The sequence below is a fragment of the Cavia porcellus genome, unplaced genomic scaffold, assembly GCF_034190915.1.
Source record: "Cavia porcellus strain 051 isolate PalLab524CR breed Dunkin Hartley unplaced genomic scaffold, mCavPor4.1 scaffold_2, whole genome shotgun sequence".
Classification (NCBI taxonomy): Eukaryota; Metazoa; Chordata; class Mammalia; order Rodentia; family Caviidae; genus Cavia; species Cavia porcellus.
The window spans coordinates 110,955,712-110,978,233 of record NW_026947485.1 but is presented as its reverse complement, the minus strand read 5'-3'; the positions used below and the strand labels follow the sequence as shown (position 1 = coordinate 110,978,233).

Sequence of the window (22,522 nt, the reverse complement as noted above, 5' to 3'; positions counted from 1 at the left end):
AATAGCTACCCCCACTATTTTGGGTGTTCCTGTTGCATTAAGTATTGTTTTCCATCCTTTGACTTTCAGTCTATGAGTGTCCTTTTGGGTTAGATGGGTTTCTTGTAGATAGCATCCAGTTGGATGTTGTTTCTTGATCCATTCTGTTTCTTTTAATTCGTGAATTGAGGCCATTTACATTAATGGTTATAACTGATATATATTGGTTTACTTTTGACATGTTACCTTTCTGCCGTTGTATCTTTACCTTTCCACTCTGTTTAATTGTTTGCCTTGCTTAGTGGTTTTTTCCTGTGTCTTTCTAGAACATCTTTCAGTATTCTTTGAAGGGTTGGTTTGGTGGTCATGACTTTCCTCAGCTGTTCTTTGTCATGGAAGTATCTTATTTCTCCATCCATTTTGAAGGATGGTTTTGAGGGTACACCAGTCTGGATTGGAAGTCATTTTCCTTTAGGATCTGAAATACTTCACTCCATGCTCTTCTTGACTTCATTGTTTGTGCTGAGAAGTCTACTGTGATTCTGAGATGTTTTCCTTTATAAGTGATCTATCTTTTCTCTTTGACAGCTTTTAGTATTCTATTCTGATGTTGGATTTCTGAGATGGTGATTGTTATATGTCTGGGTGTAGTTTTATTTTGGTTATGGCTATTTGGAGTTCTTTATACTTTACCAATCCATATGTCAGTTTCCATTCCATCATGTCTGGGAAATTTTCAGCTTTTGTAAATAGCCTATGGATATCACTTGTGTTGTTTGCTTCTTTTTCATTTATCCCTATCAATCTTATGTTGTTTTTCTTTGCATCATCTTGCAGCTGTTGAATTGTTATTTCCTGATTCCTTGTTATTTTTAAAAGTTCTTTCCTTTTCCCGTTCACTAGTTACAATCTTGTCTTTGAGGTCGGAAATTCTATCTTCACTTTCATTGAGGTCGTTTTGACAACTTTCAATGGAATTTTTGATTTCTTGTATATCTCTTTGAATCTGCTTCATGTATTCTGTTTGTTTCTTATATTGTTCATCCAGGGATCTATCTTTTTGCTTTGCTACTCTAATTTTTTAACTGTGTCTTCTTTAGATGTGTTCAGCATTTCTTTCACTACTCTTATCATTTTTTCTTTTACCTGGGAGATTATTTCTAATTTGAATTCCTTTAACGCTTCCCGGAGTTGCTTCTTTATTTCAGTTGCTATTATGTCCAATATTTCAGGTGTATGGCATATATTTTCTTCTGTGTACATGGCTCCTAGGCTTTCTTGGGTGGGCTGGAGGTTTGAGGTTGCATTTTTGTCTTTTGTCTTATCATTTTCTTATATTTCTGTGTTTCAAGTGATGTTCCAAAGGTTCCCCTGGGCATGTTGGAAATCACCTTCCATGCCCTCAAGTCCTGGGACTGAATGGAGGTTGCTGAGCATGGTCCAGTCAGGCCCACAGGACCTCCCATGCCACCTCCAGTATTCCAGGGAGGTGGGCGGGCTCCCTAACCACTGTGGGTGATGATCCAAAGCTCTCCCTGGGCTAGCACCGATGCACTGGAACTCACCTCACATGCCCTCAGCTCCCCTGATTGAAGAAGGTATGGACTAGTTGAGCCACAAAACCTCCAAAGCCTAGTCTAGTGTGGCTGAAAGCTGAGCAGGCACTTGGTGTTGGGAGTGATGATCTTAAATTCTCTGGGGCCTGTGCTGGCGTGCTGGAACTCATCTCAGGCAGCCCCAGTGCCCCAGATTGAAAGAAAGTCACTGGGCATGGCCCAGCTAGGCTCACAAAACCTGCAGAGCCCAGTCTAGTATGGCTGGAAGCTGGTGGGGGGGGCACTTAACTGCTGGGAGCAATGATCTTAAACTCTCCCGGGGTCTCCACTGGGGTGCTGGAATTCACCTCTGGCAGCCCCAGTTCCCCAGATTGAAAGAAGGTCACTGGGCATGGCCCAGCCAGGCCTGAAACCTGCAAAGCCCAGTCTAGTGTAGCTGGAAGCTTGGCGGGTCCTTAACTGCTGGGAGCAATGATCTTAAACTCTCCAGGGGCCCATGCTGGGGTGTTGGAACTCACCTCTATCACTTGAAATTTAGAAATAATAAAGAAAATGTTTATATATTTAACTAAAGAAACATAGTGAAAATTTTCATGCTAAAAAAATAAAATAAAAAGGCATAGAATGAATTGGTAGTACAGTTACATCATGTTTCACAGATACAATGTTAATTTCTTTATTAACATTTGGAGCAAGAATTTCTAAAATTTAGATGCAAAACAAAAGAACCTAGACTCAAAAATGAGCAAAACAATAAGCACAAAATGCAAGTGGTCATTAAATGGATGAAATTATTTTCAGTCACATTTTTATTAAGAGATAAATTAGCACAACAATGCTGATGCACTATCTCACATACCAGGCTAACAAAAATCTAAAAGTATAATGGCAATAGTGTTCAGGCTCAGAAAACACCTTTTACTTGCAAAGCATTACATTTCCTGTGGGAAGGAATGGACAACACAAATTATTGACGTTTGTCTTGTGACCCAGGAATTTCTCTTCTACCTCTATTCAGAAGAAGCATCTTCTCTTGCATACAAATGCAGTATCTACATGAAGTCATGCATCACAGTTACATTAGCAACAGCAAAAGACTGCAAAAATCTAAATGCTTTTCAGTGGGGGTCCAGTTGAATAATTTTGGTATATACATATGCATATATATATATATGCACACACATTATTATAGAATCAAATTCAGGAAAGAAATCTGAAGCTAATAAAAGTAGTCACCCACAAGAGGCAAAAGGAATCAGACAGTAGAAACCAAGAGAGAGGATATATATATAGATTTGTCGGAGCCACTGTTTTGTGGAATTTTGACTTTTAAATTATGTGTGACATACACTTTAAAATTAAGGCAAAAGGAAAAAAACTCAAACTTTTTTTAAAAGAAGCAAATAAACTTAAAAGGCAATTATTATTATTACTATTTTATATCAGGGATTCAGTTTATGACCTCATGCTTACCAGGCAGCTGCTTATGCCTCTGAGCTAAATTCCCAGCTAGGAGAAGAAATTTATTTCAACCGACTTTGGACACAGTCCTCTGAACATTCTCAGTAAAACGATTCTAACAATGGAAATAACCACAGAGGAATCTCAAAGTGTGCTCAATATTTTTACTTTTAGTAGAAAAACATGCACTGTAATTTATTTGGATGTAGTACCAAAATTAATGGGAACCAAAATTTATAAAGGAAAATATGAATATAAAACCAAAGAATTAAAAACTTAGCATTATAAGGTGCAATTGAAAATATCAGTCTGAACTCATGATTTTCTAGCAGTAAGTACTGAAAGGCTTTAACAATTACGACATTCCAAATCCTAACCGCATGAAAAAATGCTCCACACAACGATATTAACAAAAGGGTAAATTCACCTCTAAAAAGATGAATCTGCTGAAGAAAGGGTTGGATTCAGGTCTGGGTTGGGCAAGACTGAAACTGAACCTTGGTCAGCTTGTCTTTTCTTGCTTTTCTGAAAATAAGGAGATACTTAAACATAGTGCATGTGTCACAAGAATATAGGAACAGACATGTAAGAGGGTTGTGGTAGATAATTTGGGGAAAATTTTTGTAGAACTTGGGGACAATTTGAATATCAAAAAGAATAATTTCCCAATGCCATCTAATAGTCAGACTATATTAAAGTTTCTCCAATTGTTCCCAAATGCTTTCTGCAATTGGATTCCTTGAAATTGTGGCAATTATCTGAGTGTGGCAGTGCCATCCTATAATCCCAGCACACTGAATGGCTGAAGCAGGAGGACTGTAGTAAGTGGCTTTCATGACAATGAAATGATATAGATATAGATATATAGATATATCCTATAACATTACTATATAAAGAGATTTTTCAAATCAATAAATAAATGACTAGTGCCCTGTAGAAAAGTAAGGTAAAAGGAAAAAAGGTTAATTCATGAAAAAGGTACAAATGGCTCTAAATAACATACGATCTTGCCAAAGCAAATACATGCAAGCATAACATAACATTTGATTATTTTAAATAATCAAAATAAGCTTTTAAAAAGTGATAATATTGGGTCCTGCAACACTGATAATATTCAGGCTTGTCAAAGGACAAATGGATATTCTTGCTGACCAAAGGACAATAAATAAACTGAAACTTCCTGGAAGGCAGCATGTATCAGAATTCTTTAAATGTTCATGTGCTTTAAAAAATGTAAAATTTTATAAATTTTCCCTAAGTTTAGAACTACTTATAAAAGTGCAGAATGAGAAATGATGTAAAGTCTAATAATCAAATAACAGTTTCATAAATTGGGGCTGGGGTTTAGCTCAGCGGCATAAGCGCCTGCTTTGCAAGCACATGGTGTGAGTTTGATCCCTGGTACCGATAAAAAAAAATTCATAAATTATGTTATATCTATAAAATGGAATGTTTTGTAGCCATTAAAAACAATATTTTCAAATAGTCTGTAATAATAGGGGGCAATATTCACATGGAAAAAAAAACATGACCTGAAATTGTCCACATAGTGTGGCTGAGGTTTTATATACACACAAAACACACACATGCAAATACACACACATGGGAAAACACACTGACATATTAGCAGTAATAATCTCTGGATGATTATTATGTCTAATATTTTTTCCTAAATTCCAAATGATTCTTTTTTTGATTTTAAAATTAAACATTTTAAAGATATTTGCTGTACAGGTAAAACATTAGTACTTTCGGTTAGTATCATAACAATAACAATTTGCCATTAAGAATTTATCACAAATTTGGTGTCTTAGAACTATAGAAACTTATTATTGCATAGTACTAGAGGACAGAAGTCCCAAGCCAAGATATCAGCAGGAATAAGCCTTCTTCAGCACCTTGTGACTCCAGGCATTTTTAACTTGTGGCTGCTTAATTCACGTCTCTGCTTGCTGTTCCTCCTACTTCATGTGGCCTTTTTTTGAATTCTCTGCTCTTGTACTCTGTTTCTGTACAGTTGTACACAGAGACACTTGTCACTGGATTTAAAGCCCATCTAATTAATCCAAGATGACCTCAAACTGAGATCTTTAACTTAGTTAAGTGTGTAAAGACTCTTTTTCCAAAAAATGTCACATTCACAGGTTTTAGGCACAGACATCTGCCAGAGAACTACCAGTGTATGCTTTAGGGTGACAGGGAGTAAGTCATTTATTTCAAACAAGGGTAGTAAATGCTCAATACTCATCTCTTTCTAATTATTTTACTGTTGTTATATATGCTTTGGGGGTTATTTACACTTATTGCACTTATCTCTGTGATGGAAATAGCTGGGAAGATTCCTTCCCAGCTTTATGTTCAGAGTCATTCTGGTGGAGTTTGAGATTAGTCATGGTGGAAGTATTCTCATCACAGGAATTGTCAAATGGTATAAATCAGGTATTTTCCCTCCAAGAAACAGTCGCCAAGCATTTACTGACATCACCACTCTGGTTGCTCCAGCCTTAAAGCTTCTCAGGGTTGAGTACAACAGATTGGGAAATGGCACCTTCAAGCATAGTGAAATTCAACCTGGTTTAATATGTCAGTCACCCGCCATCTCTGAGTCAAACACCAAGGATGGGAGAAAGGCATGCCTCGCCCTCCACTCTGGAGCTGATTCAGAAGCCCACTGAAGCCTATGAATTGAGGATGGTACCCACATGCACACTGGGCTGTCTATGGGAGAAGGATGAAATGGCTTGAAGCATCTTACACATAGTCTCCAATTCCCCTACCTGGCATTCAAGCTCCTTCCCCCATTTCTCTTGCTTCCCATTTGGGACCAAGAAGGCTCTCTGTAAGTGGGATGAGATAATTAGTTTCTGATATGCACTTCCTCCCCACAAACTCCTGCTTTTCTTTGAAAGAATAATATCCTTTTCTTTTACATTTCTGGGTTCATTATTCACAGCACAATGTCAACTTAGACAAAAGAAACATAATATTTCTGTGTTGCGTGGTTTCCTCAGATTTTTTAAAAATTAAATTTAAATTATTTCTGCTTTTGAGAGTTTCTCAGGCAAGAGGAGGAGATATTCAAACAAATAATTACGAAGTGACATTGCGTATGCTTTCAGAAAGATATGTGTAAAAGTTGCACTGAGAGCTTATGTGGAGAGTTAGATGTTCTGCAAGGAGGACATGCAGATGGACCTTCACAAGCACCAGGCAGGAGGAACAAAGAGAGATTTTCCAGGGCACCATGTTGCCACAGCACCACAAGGTCACCCAACTTCATTTACTCTTAACTTAGAAAGGCTTTCCTTCCTCTCTTGCTCTCATTTGTTCTGAGAAAAATGGAACCAGCACTTGATCAACACACAAAAGCACTTCAGGAGGCACCCTTGCCTAGAGGTCAAGAAAACCCAGGCTTTCAATAAAATCTTCAGGGCCAGGACTTAACTCAGTACCATAAGCACCTGCCTGGCAAGCACAAGGTCATGAGTTCAATCCCCAGTAACAACAACAAAAAAAGAGTATTTTTTTTTATCTTTTTCCTTTTTATTGGTACCGGGGATCGAACTCACGACTGCCTGCTTGCAAGGCAGGCGCTTATGCCGCTGAGTTAAACCTCCAGTCCCCAAAAAAAGAGTATTGAGAAGAATAAAATCTTCAAAGAGCCTGTGCGATTGGGAACTGTCCAGCTGCTCACCTCCTCCACAGGAGAAACGCATTCTTCTACAAACAGAAGCATTCAAACAAAAGGAATCCTTATTCCTAGCTTTTCCCTTTTGCTCAATTACTGTGTTGCCAGAGTGGTTTTCTATTTTCATCACCAGAGCAGACATTTATTTCTACAACAGTCTTTCGAGCCTGGGGATCTAAGTACTATTAATAGTTTTACTTCCACAGGAAAAAGTACTCATAAGTGCTTAACAACTAACTTACAAATAAATGATTGAATTCAACTTCTTTTAGGCAACAAACTTCCTGTAATGTTTTGCACACTTCAGTGCTAAAGACATGTGTATGTGAGTGTGTGTGTGTGCATTAAAATTTCTAAATCTGGGTGCCAGGTGTTACATTTTTGACTGACCAAGTGTGACTCCTCCCCCTCGCCCTGCCCTTAAAGCAAAAAAAAAAAAAAAAAAAAAAAAAAAAAATCATACATGTGTTTATAAGAACACTTGACAAAAGAAGACACACATCAAGAAAGAAGCAAATGAACAAGGAAGCAATATTGAAAATTTAAGAGGAAAAGATGTATATTAACCCAATATCAGAAAAGAGGTTAATGTTTTTCCTCTAGCTTTATTGCAAATTATGACAAGCTGCCAAGCACAGGGAGAGACTGAAGATCAAGCCACCTTCACAGCTTGACTTTACTTTGAATTCAGCCACCCAAAGAGATAACCATGATGTGGTTTCTAGTTTCCTTTAAATCAAGCCCAAACCTTTCCTCACCAAAATTTAAAACTGCACAGTGATGGTAGTATACAACTTGTCTCCCTGGCAAATCCGTATCATCAGATCACATGCACACATGCACACACACGTACACGCACACGAAGGGTAACCAACTGCTCCTTTGCACCAAAAGAAGACTGACTGCTAGGTTCAGCATCTACTTCGCTTCCCCCTTCCCCCACCCCTTAATTCCTCTTTATGCCTCTCCTACACCCTTGACTGCTCTTCTCTCCTTAGTTTCTTTATTTCTGTCTCACTTCCTGTAACTGCAGTGTATGACATGGCTAGAATTAATGTTCCTGAACCAAAGAAATTAACTGTAGTTTCTCCCTTTCACAATTATCTACTTACTGCTCTTTACTTAAGACACACACACTTTGACCCTACATTGGCATAACAAAACATTTTTCCCTGTAAGCTTTAGGGTATAGTTTTCTACATACACAAATGATAGGCTTTTTAAAAGCTTTTTAAAGGCTGTCAAACTTTTGAAAACCTTGCTTGTGCTTTTGAGCAAAATTCAGTATTTCTAAGTAAGCAGGACTGACTACATCATACTACGTGGGATCCAGTGCAAGGTGAACACGTCAGTCCCTTGCTCAAGAGCATTAAACCACGTGTGGAGTCAGACACCCGTGGAGCTAACCCTGCCGGAAGGGTGTTATTAGTGAAAACACACACACACCTACACATACAAACACAAACACACACATGATTCTCTACCCTATGGAATAAACCAAAACTCCATGCTAAAAACTAAATAATGTGACCCTCTCCAACTATAAATATTTTCTGGTGGTTTTTGATACACTTCCTGAGAATTCATTTATTTACAATAACCGATATAGAGAAAATGTTACAGCACCTGGACCAACTCATGTATAGGGTGTTTTGAGTCACGTGTTTTTAAATTTTTAGAGCTTAATAAAATACACCAAAAATGTACTACTATTTAAAGGATTTGGAAGTTATCTTTCCCCTGTGGCTGGAAGTGTTTGTGGTAAAGTTTGGGCAGGGACTCTGTCTGCCGGGAACCATAATCAACATTAGCCACCATGTAAATAATTGATGGCCAAATTGATGGGAGGGCTGATTAGGCCAAGAACACAGCCAGAGAACTCCGAAAAACAGGTTTCTCTGGTTCCAACAAAATAAACCACGTCTCAGTGTTGTTCCTTAGGTGCAACTGAAAAATGCCTTCACATTTCCCTGGTACTTCTGCGAGTTCCAAAGGTCTTCTTTGTGAGCCTGCGTTCAGTGCCCCATGCCTGTCCTCCTGGACCCTGTGCCTTGCCTCTGTGACAATGGACCAATATATTCTTTCTTGCTAAGTAGCAGCTTCTGTCCAGACTTTTGTTGGCTTTGAAGATGGAAAGGGGACTCTTCGTGCAATAGAGAAGACCAGTGGTCTAGACTGCAGCTGCACTGTCTCTGCGGGATGCCCTGGAGACTGACCCCACTGTGCTTCCTAAGGCAACTAGGAGATGTCATCGTGAGATTTACACCTTTCCTCAACTGTCTACTCGGACCCCAACCGAACTCACATAAACATGAGAAATTTTACCTTTACAACCCCTTGAGGACAAATGAGAAAAACTGGGGCTTGGAGAAACTGGATAATTACCAGTAAGAAGGGAGCCTATGATTTGACTTCCACACTGTCTGACTCCTTCCATGACTCTGCACTGGCCATGAAACTCTGCTATGAATTATCAATAGAACATTTTAACATTTTCTAGAAAGTCATCATATTTACAAGTTTACAATAAGCACACTCACTCCCTCTGTGTTTTTCTCTATTTTCTGTCTACCAGATCACTCTCCCAGGTCCTCTCTCGCAGAACTCAGTGGCTGGAACTAATTTTGCCTCATCTCTTCCCACCGCCATCCCCATCCACAGATGAGAAGACTAAAAAGAGCAAACTCAGGATGCTCACGAGCAAGGACAAAAGAAGCTAACTATCTTTAAGAAGTTGCAAAAACCTCCAAAGTCTAAAATTGTGTTATATAAGTTACCTGGCAGTGCTGTATAACACATTGTAAAAATTCAAATAAAAAAATAAACTGGAATCATTTGCAAAAAAATGGACACCTTCAGACTATAATGTTAAGTGAAATAAACCAGAAACACAAGCTTAAATATCATGTGATTTCTGTTATATAAAAAACCCAAAGTGTAAATTAAATTAAAGCACAAAATAAAAGAAACAGGGAGACGGATCTTTTGTAGAAGGAAAGGAACCAAGAGATGAAAGGAAGGAAGAGGAAGGAGGGGGGAGGGGTGGACAAAAGAATTAAGTTGTGCTGTGTACACGTACCAACCTCTACACTGAATGTGATCATTACAAACTCCAAATAATAAACTAATAAAAATAAAAAATTCAAAAAATCAAATAACAATGAATGTTATTCATTGGTACTTTCTAGCTTATAAAACTCTTTCACTTACACCAATGCCCTTGAACCTCACATGCTGTGGTGCGGTTGCTCACATTAGTTCATTTATGGAGGAGAAACCTGAGGCACAGAGCAGTTATGTGACTTACCCACAGTTAGTCACTATGAGAAAAGTGAAGTTAAGGTTTCTGATTTGAGAGCCCGTGTTCTTTCCACTCTCCCACACAGATACTCATTGAACTATGTCATTAGCTCACTGCACGTTTATTTCTTTTTTCCCAAATGACAAGAGACACAATTAGAAAGAGCTGAACACCCAGTCTGAAGTTCTAGAGCCGACATGTCCTCCTGCTGCCACACTAGAAGTCACCGAGCTGTGTTTATTCTTCCTAAACCTAAGCAGGCTTCAGATTAGGGAAGAAAATATGGATTATTGGGTGAAAGAATCTAGGGAAGCTAAAAAGCTACTTGGGCAAAGAGAGACTTGGACCCCTTACTCTATTTCATCCATAAAAATACATTTCAGTGGACTAAAGACTTAAATATGAAAATAAAACCAAAGAAAAGGAGAGAGAAGAAAAGATAGTTTTTCCCTCCTGTGTTTAGAATCTAGAATGGAAAAGTATAAATTGATATAAAAACAGAATCCATAAAAGATAAATTTGCTATATTTGAGTACATAAAAAGGCTTGTGTAGTTTAAAAGCACCATCACTTAACAAGTTTACAGTCGAGAACACAGTGGAGCAAATATTTGCAACATAAAATAGTGAGAGCTAAAAGGAAGAATATGGAAGTGTTCTGAAATAAAGTCATTTATTCACAACAAAAACAACAACAAGAAAATACTCCAAATTTTCTCCAACAGGAACTGGCAATTTAGAGACATTAAAAAATAGATGATACTGACACCAAGTGGTAACCATTAGAACTTCCACAGCTTGAGAAAGAAGTCTGGAAATGGATGTCTGGCCAGCTCTTTGAGCCACCGACCCAGTTCCCAGGCAACCTGGCTTGTCAATGGCACCATCGACGGGTCCATTTGTCAGCGTTTCCAACACATGTATGTCAAGGTTTACTGCTTTTGGTCTACCTTGGGGACATGTGTACTTAAGTAGACAGGAACGGAAGGATATAGATGTGTCTTCATAAGCACATGTATCAGGTGGAAAATCACTTATGTGTACAGAAAAAACATGAGCTTCACTATTTCACCTATAGATGTTCTTTCTTCTTGCTAGGATGTTAAAGAATTAATGTTTATCCATTTCAGTTCAATGCCATAACTTTGACTATTCCATTAGGTGACCTGGTTTTTCTGCTTGGATGATTCCAAAAGCTGTAGCAACTTTCAGAGTTCTACCTCCTTCCCTGCGGTGGTTTCTGGGTAGCTGGGAGGAGCATGTGGGTATCTATCTGCCCTCCTGGCACTGCAACGCGCTCTCTTTCAGAGTGACCAGTGAACTCAACATTCAAAGAACTCAGAGGGGATCCCTTTTGATGCCCTGCTTGCTGTCATCTGGTAGCACAAGCTTAAAATTTCCAGAATATGGACAAAAGTACTCTATAAATAATTAGTAGTTATAGTTTGCAGCCCCAAATATCAAACTAGAGTAAGGGAGAAGTCTCTGCCTTCTCTATCTTTTCAGCTCTTTGTTTAGGAGGCCAGAGTACAGTTACCAATTTCAGTCATGCTTGCTAAATCAAGGGTTTTTCAATCTTTGAAGCGCAAGAAGACAAACGTGGAGCTTATTAAAAACACAGCCCAGCCCCACCTCCTTCCTCTGAGATTCAAACTCCACTAGTCTGGGGTTGAGGTTGGCCATTGTTAAAAGCTGAAATTGTTCCATTGTGTAGCCAGAGTTGTGAATGGGAAGTCTACTTATAGAACAAGTCTTTATGTAATAATGTCTGTGTGTGAAAAGAAAACAATGTTTCTTCTGGGTTTTCTCCATCACTATGTACTGAATGTTTGTGCTCCCAGAGCATAACTAACTTATATGTTGAATCCTTAATGGCCAGAGTAGTGATACTTGCAAGGTCAGGACTTTGAGAGCTAAGTAGACAGTAATGGTTATGTTCTTCTGAATGAAATTAGTATCCTTTAAAAAGAAGACATGAAAGCAGCCATCTCAGCTTCTGTGTTCATATAGGCTGCCATCGAGACTATCCCATGGGTAGCCATTGTGAGCCAGGAGAGCCAGCCAGCCATGCCTTGGAGAAGCCGTGAGTGTTTGGAGACGTCTGCTTCGCAGCCCGCATCCCTCCTGGAGAACCTGGGTTAGGAGAAACCCAGATGCCTGACCAGTCCCCTTACACTGTGCATGGGTACGTGGGAAGCACCTGGGATCTCACAGCTCTCTCATCCAGAAAATGTTTAGACAAAGGAGAAAAAGGCAATCTCTGGCCTCCAGTCCACACAGAACAAGTCCAGGAGACATGGAAATAGCAGAAAGTGGAATCTCACACTTAAAATTTCTGAAGTGAAGAAACTGCTTCATGAGGCTATAAAAGAGATCAGATCAGAAATATTATCTCAAGTAAAAGAAGACATGACAAACATAATAAAAGTGATGCTGAGTGTATCCAAAGAAGACATAGATTAAAAAAAGAGGAGCATAGAAGAAGCATAGAGCATAGATTGAAAAAAGAGCATTATAGATTTATCTTGGTTATGGCTAATTGGAGTTCTATATGCCTCACTTATCTGCATGTCAGGTCCTTTTCCTGTGCTTGGAAAGTTCTTTGCTATTGCTTCTGTAAATAATCTCTTGATGTCATTTGTGTTGACACCTGCTTTTTTGCTGACTCCTATCACTCTTAAATTATTTTTCTTTGCATCGTCTTACAGGTGTTGAATTGTTATTTCCTGGTTTCTTGTTATTTTTAAAGATCTTTTTTTTTCATGATTGCTAGCTGCCATCCTGTCTTCAAAGTCTGAAAGTATCTTCAGTTTCTTTCAAGAGGTTTTGCCAGTTTTCCATGGAGTTTTTAATTTCCTGGACATCTCTTTGAGCCTGTTTCATGCATTCCATTTCTTCCCTATATTCTTCATTCAAGGTTTCCCTGACTCTTCTCTGCTCCTCTCCCAAAAATTCAACACAAGAACAGAATATCAAAAGCTGTTGAAGGAAAGAAACAGATCACCTATAAATCAAAACCTAGGGTCTGGGGATTTGGCTCAGTGGCATAAGCACCTGCCTTGCAAGCAGGTGGTCGTGAGTTTGATCCCTGGTATCAGAAAAAAGAGGAAAAAAAAATCAAAATCTATCAGAATCATGACAGACTTCTCAATACAAACCATCAAGTCAAGAAAAGCTTTCAAGTCCTGAAAGAAAACAACTTCCAATCCAGGTTGATATGCCCTATAAAACTATCTTTCAAAATTAATGGAGGAATAAGATATTTTCATCATAAAGAACAACTGAAGGAATCTATGACCACCAAACCAACTCTACAAAGAATACTGAAGGACATTCTAGAGAGAGATAAAAATGACCACAGCCCCAGGAACAGCAGCAGAGAGGGATCACTGAGCAGAGAAGAAAATTGAATGGAGACAAAAAGTTGGGAGCTGATAGCAGGAAAAAAGCATGGCAGAGATGAACCAGTGCATGTTGGCCATAACCATTAACATAGACAGTCTCAATGCACAAATAAAAAGAAACACAGGCAGAGTGAATCAAGAAACAAGATCCATCAATATGTGGTATACAAGAAAGACATTAACTCAAAGGGAAATTTATAGATTGAAAATTAAAGGAGGTAAAACAATGCTCCCTGTGACAGAGAACCAGAAAAAAGCAGGCATAGCTTGTGCATGGACTGCAGAATAGTTGAGAAAGATACAGCATTTTTATATAGTGGAAAACTACTCAGCTATAAAGAAAGATAATCACGAGGCTCTTGTAGGTAAATGGATGCAACCCGTGATCATGATCTTGGTGAAGTGTTTCAGACTCACATGGGTAGATATCATGTTCTCTCGATATAAAAAACTAAAGGAGTCAGTGGGACTCAAAATGTACAGTAGATACTGTGAATGCAAAAGGGGAGGAAATACCTAAAAAGGGAAGGTGGTAGCCATTGTTAGTTCTCTATTGTTTTGTTTTAAAATCCTGAATCATTTTCATTGTTTTGTTTAATTCTATTTTGTTTTGTTTGATTTTATTACATTAGGCACGGGCAGCTATTTCAAAGACAACAAGATATGTTATGGTAGCCATTATTGATTCCCTGTTACCCTGTTTTGAAGCCCTGTATTGCTTTCACTGTTTTGTTTGGCTTTATTCTGTTTTATTTTGTTTGGTTTGATTCTCTTAAAAATAAAAGCTTTTAAAAAGAGACACGAGAGAGGTGATCTTTCCTCTGCATGAGAGGGTAAATTGAGAAGGTGGTTGTCTACAGTTGAGGAGAAGGACCTTCATCAAGTGGAGAGTCAAGAGTGACCTTGCTCTTGGACTTCCCTGGCTCCAGAATTGTGAGAAATAAATTTTGACTGATTAACTATGCAGTTTGTAGCAGCCTGATCTAACAGACCCCACAGTCGCCCAGGAGGTGCTAACAGATGGAATTTGCCTAGCTTTCCTCCCAACCTTCCAGCTGCTCTTGGATTGACCTTCTCCCCAGTTCTCCTCTCAAGATAGCTGAGAAGAACCTCCTACCTGCAACAGAAGCACTCTCTGCTGGACCATCTCCTCTTCTGCCTTTATAGTAGAACTCTGACTAATGCTAGAGATATTTGCTTCCTGTGATGCTAAGTCATCTGCTATCTCAGAGAGCTTTTGAAAGGAGCCAGCATCCTCTGTACAGGAGCAGCATATGTTTTATGAAGTTAAAACATCATGTTAAATATAATCACAACATCTAGCACATAACTAACTATAAGCTAAACTATTGTATCCACAATTTAGAAACATTGAATGTGGCAATTGTATTGTTTTTAGAAATAAATCAGTACTTAATCAAACACTTATTAAAAGATGTGGGCTTATGCCTGTAATCACAGCACTTGGGAGGCTGAGGCAGGAGGACCTCAGTGAGTTTAAGATCAACCTGGGCTATATAGTGAGTTCAAGCCCAACCTGAACTACATAGTAAAATCCTGTCTCAAAACACAAAATGGAAACAACAACAAAAAAGGATTTATGTATTGAAACTGAGTCCCTGGTTCCCCACCCATCTGGAATTATTCTTTGAGAAACAAATATTTAAAATAGATTTCTCAAATTTGTTGCACTGAGAGCTGAGTCTGGCACCACACTCACAATGTGAGGTTTTTACTGCTGGGCCGTTGAACCCCCTTTTCCTCCCAGGTGCTGATAAAAGACTTCTACTTCCTGGAGAGGAATAAGGCCTTTGGCTGCATACCCCGCAGAACTAGCTTCAGAGACTTGATTTGACACATGTGCTTGTATGCCTGAGCTCTCATTCTGTGCACTAAGGATGCATCATCGAAAGACTTCTCACTGCCTCTGGATGGAAATAGAAATGTGCAAGCCTACATCTAGGTGCTCTCACTTATGCATATAGGCCTACCTGTGCTAAAGCTTACAAGGCATCCAAAGAAAGCTACAATCCCAGTGGGATGATAGCTGCACCCGTCTCCATAAAGGAAGGTAGAGGCAGTAAGAGCCAGGACCAAAGGTATGGTGTGGGCACCTCTCCAGGAATCTGGCCCTGAGATGAGGATTTGTGTGCAGAAGTCTAGCTGGTCAGCATCAGCACTCACTTCTGTGGGGCAGCAAAGGAAGTAGGTTGGAGAGAGGGAAGAGCGAAACCACAGTGTCATCACAGCATAGCCTGCTGCCCACCTAATCGGAGGCACTAGTGCTGAGGGGCCCCTCCGAGTTGTTACCTGCTGGAACAAGATGATTGGAGCTTTCATAAACTGTGCCCAACCACTGACCTACAGTTGCTGTGGGCTTCCCACGGGGGGACCCTAAATTTAGGAAGAGGTCTTTATTGGTCACAGTGCCATCAGCTCCCAACAGTCCTGCCTGAAAGGGGCTCTGGGAAGTGAAGCAGAATGTCACCACTACAAGGAACATCGTGACCGTGTGATAAATGTTTATAGCAGGAGAGATGAAGATGCACCATTAAGGAAAAGAAGAAATCAGGGGGTTGTAATATATAATTATCAACTTCCATTTTTTATTAATTTCACTCCAACCTTAAACCAGGTCAAACCCCTAGAGTTACAATAGTTTAACATTTCCCCCTAAAATCCAGTGAAGGACAACTGAAATTACAACAGACTCTTTGTAAACCATAAATGTCAAACACATTTAAAGTTTAGTTTAATGGCCTATACTTTATGATTTTGGTTATGTCTTACTGTTTTTCAATTTATTGTCTAAGTGACTGGAATTCTCTTCCCAAAATTACTTCTAACTTGCTTCCTCGAGTGGGAGATTTATTGTCTAGTTCCCACTCCTAGTGCCCTTAAATTTTCCCAGTCTTTGCTTAACACATCCCTTCCTCAGTAAATTTTGGGTCAACTTGGTGAAAATTGCCACTGTTGCCCCATCTTGGTAAACCTTACCCCCTTGACTTCCTTTCAGTGTTTATGCCCTTTGGCCTGCTCTATGTAGTGTACTTAGTAATTTTATTTATCATTTGCTTCCTTCTAATAGATGTAAATTCCATGAGGGCAGAAATTGTCTGTTTTATTCAGTACGTATTGTTTTAGTGCCTAATACATTGCCTGGAACATAATAGGCACACAGTAAACACTTGTTAAATTAATGAATGATGCAAGTTTAGGCTTCCGTCAGTTCCTCTTGGCCATTTACAGTAGTGTCTCAGCTGGAGTCTCAGCTTCAGGTCTTCAAGTCTCCCCTTTATATACTCTCTGCTGAGGCACTACTGGTCCGTGCTTAAACACCCTTCAGGATGTGCTGAAGAGCACTTGTGAGGATAAATATTACAGCGCTGCCTAAAGCTGGAGTCCTTAGGAGTGAACATTAAAACTAGTAATGTATTATATCATGAACTGCTCACCAAGTTATGCATTTAATGAAGGTTGGAGATAAAGAATCAAGCTGAATTCTCTGGCTTGCCAGCATATCTGGTGGCAGATCACAGTCAAATGCTGGAGCTGGCTAGCACCAGATGGCCAGCACCAAGGGTGAAGAGTTCTGGTGCTTTGCAAGCTCACCCTTACAGCACACGTGCACCCCACTGCCCATCTCATCCTGTGCTTCACTCCCACCCACCCACAATCCAGCAGGGAGAGAGGTGTGCCCACGGTTACCTCAACAAAACCCTCAGACAAGAAAGAATTAAGAGAACTTGGGGACAGAGGTGAAGGGGAATGACAACAGACAGTTCTGTTAATGGAATTTGGAATACAAATTTCAAGTGGAACAGAAGCGGGTCTGGTGCTCAAGAGACAGGAATGTGCTAGGGACAAAGACAGGGAAGCAGCGGGTACAGCTTCTGGAGACTTTCTCCCAGAAACGCAGGGACCGTGGTTGACAGTCCCTCCTCAGCGTGTCAGCAGGGCCAGCATCTCATGCAAGCTCTCTTCCCTTTCTCCACAGTTGTCCCAGCTTATATCTTATGTGATGATCTCCAAGTTGCTTCCCTTCTTGCTCCCTGTCCAAGCCACTTGACTCTTCACTGCCTGATTGATTCTCCTAAGACAGAATTTTGGTCACAGTCTAGTCTGCCTCTACTCACACACCTCCCAAAGCTCTGGATTTATAAAGTCTCAAGTCTCCTAAACTTTCCTTGCAGACAAATACCTGGACTGTTTGTACCTCTGCCTGACCCTCATGGTGCAGCTCAGCATTCTGTGCACAGCTGGAATTTAATAAATATGTTTGAATAAAGATGGAAAGTCACAAGATGCCATTTCCATGAACTTCCTGTTCTAGCAATTATGTGTCTTTTTGAATAAATGTGAAATTCTAAATTATAATTAAAATATAATATTTTCTTACACTTATTAGGCACCTAGGAGATATAGATGATATAGATATAGATATAGATATAGATATATAGGTTTCTTCTCAATGACACAAAGCAAATTTTCCAAGATTTTTGTTGTAAGAAACTACAGGTTTCCTGGCAGGGCCGTTCTAAACTCCAGGAGACACCTGTTGCCAAGAACCAAACACAGCTGTCAGGCAACAGAGGAAACTGGTGTTCGGTAAAAAACCAAACCAAAACAAGACCGCCTCACAACCCAGGGTGGCAAAGTTCCCAGATCTACATCTTGAAATAAATAGAAGATATAAGGTATTTGATATAAAAGAAAACAGAACTGCCGGAAACAGAAGTTTTCTCTCTTAAACTGACATCTTCCATGGAGAAAAACAACAGGGCTCCTCAGAATAAAACTAATGTATCTTGGCGAGAAGAGACCAATTCCTCCTCTGACCAAGGGAAACCCGAAACCCTCAATAGAGGCCTCTAAGAATGATCATGTGGTGGTCATCTGTGACCCAAAGTGGGAGACAGGAAGGTCAGTGCTAAATAGGAACATCACAGTAATGGCCAGGGATCAGGTGTTCTCCTTGTGTTCTCATAGCCCTCACTGCCTAGCCAGGCAGGTGCATTGGTCAAGGAGGCCAGCAGCTGGGAATATCAGGGACAAGGTGTGGACGGAACAGTGACTAGCACCCACCGTGGATCAAGTGGGTAGTTTTCATATTAGCTTACTCATGGTATGAAGTTGGCACCATGATAATCATTTTACAGATTGGAATCTGAGAATCCCATCACTTAAGGAAATCACTTAAGGGCACCCACCTGCTAAGTGGAAGGTGGTTCAGGATGGTCTAACTCCAGCACCACCGGGCCTCCTGATTCTGTCCAATAGGTGGGTACAAGTGTTCTAGAAAACACAAAATACTGAGTAAGTAGGAAATACACTGAATTAAACTTAACCAGCTTTTCTTTTTTACAGCAAGGCTTTAAATGTTTTAACACTTTTATATAAAATTCATATGATTCTGTCAACTCAGTTCAATGCAGAATTTCTGTTTGGCATGAGATTCTCCAGGGGATGAAATCCACACTGAGAGCCTTTGCAGGATGACCCTCCAGGCTCACTGAGATTCTGGTTCTGCTCTTGAGTGTGTCTGACACCACTTTCAGATGGATCCAGGACAAGCAAGGCACCACTCTGGCAGAAGCACGTATGAAGTGATAGGGAGACAGGGAAGGGAGAGGGAGCAAGAAGCTTGCGCCGCTTTAATGGCAATGAGCACGTGGTGCACGCAAGTATTCTTTGAAGTGCTTAGTTTTCATAGCCATATGCAAGACAGAAATTGCACAAATAAGAAAATTGAGGCAGAAGAAGTTTTGGTAACTTACCCAAAGACCTCACAGCTTCTATTGTCTGGGTGTCAAATTCAAGTAGTCTGATTCTACTTGTACTTGCTCATGTGATGAGACATTTATTTGGGAGTGTGTGGGGTGGAGAAGAGTACTTATGGCAGTATATCATAGCTTCCCAAACAATGTAACAGCTGCATGATACCAACTTATATTTGAATTCCAATATGCTCTGTAGACCTTCACTGAGGCCTACCTTACCAGGTGGTATGTTGGGTGCCAAGGGTTCATTTGTGAATACACAGACTTAAAATCCAGGGAAAGGTGCACAAAGGATAAGGTTACAGGTGCAGACAGCACGTGAGCAGGAAAGGTGCCCCTGATCACCTACAACCTTTTGGCCCTTACTACAGGTCTTTCCTCACTCAAAAATGCTTGTGAAGGGGAGAGACAGTTTGCATGGAAATATTTCAGGAGGATCATTCCTTCTTGTCCTCAGGACAACAGCTTGGAACTGTAGGATAGTGTAGGAGTGGCCTAGCACAGTGTGATTTTCCTCTTGAAGTTTCTTTTTCAGGAAGTATAGGGATCTGATCCTCCCTAGCCTCTGCCCCAGGCTTAGCACAGAGACAGCAGTGTTCTCATTAGTGGTAGTCTCCATTATCAACAACCAGCTCTTAGCTGGATCTTGGACATGGTAAGAACAAAAATGCTCTTCCCCCGCCCAATCCCATGCATTTCCAAGGCTTGCTGCAGTGAGGTGGGACCACGTGACTAGTTCTCGCCAATGGACTATGAACAGCTATAAAGTGTACCATTTCTGAGACAAAACACAAAACTCAATTGCTTATGCAAAATCCTGTGGTACTCATTTCTCTGCTGCAGTGACAGAGAGAATCTCACAGTCTGAATGTTATGGGTACAAACAAGTGAAGCTTCCATCAGTTTGAGCCTTGAGGGGAACAGAACCCTCCGCTAAGAAATAGCATGAAAGAAAACTAAACATGTGATGTGTTACGCCAACACAAAGGGTTTGGAAATCACTGACCAATCTGCTGGACCAAGAGAGTGCTCAAAGCTTGATGCAGATAGCTAGCTCCACAAACTTGTGATATGAAAAGAAGAAATCAATTCCTGCCATTCACAGAAATGCCAATGAAGCTAACAAGAACAACTGATCTTTGTATAATGTTTTATAATTTTCAAGGCATTTCATGAGCATGATTTACTTTAACTTCTGAAATGACAATAAGACTTTTGGTATCCTCAGATCCATTTTAAGGTGATATGAGAGGTTTTGCATTTTTCCTCTTCAGGTCATTACAGTGTATCTTAGTCCATTTTCTGTCACTGTAACAAAGTACCCAAGCCTGGGTAGTTGGTAGGAAAAGATATTTATTTTGACCTATGGTTTTAGAGATTAGGAAATCCAAGAGCATGAGGAAAGTTCTTCATGTTGCTTCAACTCATTGTGGAAAGCAGAAAGCAAGTAAATACATGTGGTGCTCCCTACACTTCATAAATACTTCTGCCCCATAAAAATGAGTACTCCCATAAGGGAGCCATTAATTCCTCTGAACAATCTAATCATATCTCACAATGGTAACCAAATTTCAATGAGTTCTGTAGGGGACAAACCAAATTCAGGCCATAGCACAATGACTTCAGTAGTGCTAACTGTGATGCTAACTTGTGTTGCATGACTCAATTGGAAAGAATTTCTCAGACAGGAAGGCAGAATTAGAAGTTATAAACACCATCTTGAGAGTCTGTTTCTGTAAATTAGCAAAGCCAGGTGAAATTACAAAGCATGCTCCTTTCCTTAGCATAGGAATCCTGTTTTGGTAAACCTTGCCCGGCAGTAAAATGTGACTTTTACATGAAATTTATCCCTTAACCTGTATATGCCATAAATATCAGGAAATAGGGTCCCCTGCTATTAAGGTCCCTTAGAACAAAGTTATTGCCTTTGAACCACAGATTTTCACTAAGGTAACATGCTGTATACGCAAGATAATGTTTTTTTAAGGCAAGAATTATGTTTCATTACAAACATAATTCAGGGTTATACTTATTTTTTTTAAAAAGTTAAAACAGAAGGAAGAAAGATAAAAATAAAACTCAGGTATAAACCAAACAATAGTGGATTCTATGGAATCCACTATTACAGGCTTGCCTTCTATCTTTTTAGTCTTCTATGGAATCACTATTTAGTAAACTGATTTTGCAACTATTAGTTGATGAGTGTTTACCCATGTTATTTATCTGCATAGTATCATGTCACACTTTATCAATCCTCTGTTACTAAACGCTCCTGTTGTTTCTAACTTTCTTATACAGATCATGCTGTAATAAACATCTTGGTACATATGTATTTTCTCTTCTAAAAAATAGAAATGTAAGGTTGAGAAATGTGGATAGCTTAAGGATTTTTTCCACGTTGCTGTCAGATGTCTCTTTAGAGAGCGTATATCTCCACCAGTGAAGATCAATGTCCACTTTCTACACCCTTGTTTTCAGTGGACATTGTTTCAGTCAGGGTCCAGTTGAGAAACTAGAAAGCATATTATGGATTTCAGTAGAGAAAATTTAATACAGAGATTGGGTTAATAAGCATGAAAGGCTGAAAATGCAAGTGAAGACACTAAGATAACTCAGAGAAAGTAATTTTAGGAAGCATGCCTCATCCCTAGGACAAGCAACAGAGAGATGGAACTGTGATTGTTGACGACCAGAGACACAGAGACACAGACCTCTGAGAAGTCAGTTCTTCTTGTTGCTGGGGGTACCATAGAAGTCCACTGGAAAATTCCTGTGGGTCTCTGCTACAGCTCAGATCTTTTAGGTGAAAATGTTGCCTGATTGTGAAGGGACTCTGGCTGTGCAAAACGCTAGATTAAAACAACTCCTGCTGCCAGCGTGAAGACTGGGACATTAGCAAAATGCAAGCAATTGAGGACCAAGGCCTCCTGTTGTTGGAGACCATTACAAAGTGGCTCTGAACAGGATTTAAATTTTACTAATTGGCTTTCTATGTTTATCTGTGAGTGTGTCCTAGGCCTTGGCCCCTTACCTGGTGACAGGAGGTGATTCATAGTAAGTGAACCTCTGTGAATCACTGATCCTGGCTGAGGCCTGCGGTGGCCTGTGAGGCCAGAGATAACGCATAGGACAAGGTCAGGCTACAGCTGCAGACACTTGCCTCAAACATCAATTAAGTAGACAGAAACTGCAGCTGCAGAAATTATTCCTACATTCTCACTCCTACCATGTCTTCATGATAAGACAGCGCTACTGAACTGACTTGATTCATTACTTGGAGACATCCTTGAAGTGACTCCCAAGGTCTTGCTCATTGCCTGTGCTTTCCTCAGTTTCCCTGCCCCTTGTTGTTGG

At 39.9% G+C, this 22,522-nt stretch overlaps 1 protein-coding gene across 1 annotated transcript in view; it reads right to left on the bottom strand.

The window, feature by feature from the left end:
- Positions 1-22,522, bottom strand: part of Blnk (B cell linker) — a 102,630-nt gene that overhangs the window by 76,593 nt on the left and 3,515 nt on the right. The window contains exon 2 of the mRNA XM_063245147.1: positions 18,599-18,683. The gene's annotated coding sequence lies outside the window, so the exon portion shown is untranslated. The remainder of the gene's footprint in view (positions 1-18,598; positions 18,684-22,522) is intronic.